The sequence below is a fragment of the Miniopterus natalensis genome, chromosome 19 (genome assembly GCF_054644295.1).
Source record: "Miniopterus natalensis isolate mMinNat1 chromosome 19, mMinNat1.hap1, whole genome shotgun sequence".
NCBI lineage: Eukaryota > Metazoa > Chordata > Mammalia > Chiroptera > Miniopteridae > Miniopterus > Miniopterus natalensis.
Genome location: NC_142099.1, coordinates 34,404,852 through 34,406,569, shown reverse-complemented (window position 1 = coordinate 34,406,569; position 1,718 = coordinate 34,404,852).

Here is a 1,718-nt window from a genome sequence, read left to right as displayed (position 1 = left end):
GTCCTGGCACAATCTGTGACAGAGTTATGTGGCTCTAGAATGAAGGACATTTTTTCCTCTCATGCCTGACTGGTGCAATGCCATCCCTTTACATGGCCAAATCTTGCACTGCTTGGGCCTGACAAAGTCTTTAGGCCTCACCCTGACAATGCCCTGAGATCCCTGCCCCCTTACCACAAAGGTCTGCAGGAAACTAGTGGAGGCAGTCACACTCGATATACCCTGGAACTTTTGTTGAGTGGCCTCCAACTCAGCACTGGCAGTGAGTTTGAACCTATATCAATGTGAGGAACACTCCTACCTGGTGACTAAATGAGAACCTACATCATGCAACTTGCCTACAGTGAGACACCCTTTCAGTGACTAAACCTGACAGGCAGCCAGCAGGTGGAGGTAGGTAGAGGTGGATCTTGAGGTGACTTAGGCTTTTGCTGATCTGCCCCCGGGGTTGATGTTGGAAGCCAGCCTTGGCACACAACTTTTTCCTTCCTATGCACACCCAGTCCCAGCGAAGGCAGCCACAAACTGTGGATTGCTTTGGAGCTCTAACCAGGTTGCCCAGCACCAGTCACAGGCAGCATCTGACATTGACCTGCACCAGAGTCCCTCACAAGAGGCACCAGAACACACACCCAGTTGTCAGTTTTAGACATCAGAACAGGATCCAATTAGCCTTACAAGTGGCATATCCAAAAAAGATCTCAATAAGCATCAGGCCCACTGAGGCAAAATTCTGCTTTGCATGGTAATCATTTGCACAGCAGCTTGTACATTGTGGTTAAGGTTGATCCTCACAGTCAACCAACCTGAGAGTTAACACCATGCACAAATAGGCCAATGGTAATCAAGACTCAATTACAACAGTAGGGCTCACATAACCTACACAAGAAATATTCCTGAAGCACCTAGCTCAGTTGATCAATAAGAATGTGCAACAGGGCCTGGCTGGGCATGGCTCAGCGGTTGAGCGTCGACCTAGGATCCAGGCCATCAGGGTTCGATTCCCGGTCAGAGCACATGCCCGGGTTGTGGGCTCGATCCCCAGTCGGGGGCATGCAGGAGGGAGCCTTTCAATGACTCTCTCATCATTGATGTTTCTATCTCTCTCTCTCCCTCTCCTTTCCTCTCTCTGAAATCAATAATGATATATTTAAAAAAAAAGAAAAACAAGAATGCACCACAGGTTCCACTATACACTGACTACATACAGCCACTCTACCGAGACTGAGAAACATAGCAGACCTAATACATAGACACAAACAAGAAGAAACAGCCAAACTAGAAAGATAAAGAAACATGCCCAAATTGAAAGAACAGGAGAAATAGCCAGGAAAAAAAGCTAAATGAAATGGAGGCAAGCAATTTACAGAATATAGAGGTCTATAAAATGGTTAAAAGGATGCTCAAAAGGACTTAGGATCTTAACAGCATGAAAAAGGACATAGAAACCATAAGAAGAAACAGTAAGAAATAAAGAATACGCTAGAAGGATAAAGAGTTTAGATGAAGGACAGGATCAAATCAGTTATTTGGAAAACAAGATAGAAGAAAACCCAGAGCAGCCAAAAAAAAAAAAATTGTGAAAAAGAAACTAGTTTAAAGGCACCTTCGGAATAACATGAAGTGTAACAACATCTACATAATAGGGGTACCAGAATGAGAAGAGAGATCAAGGGATCAAGAACATATTTGAAGATAGAATGACAGAAATCTTTCCT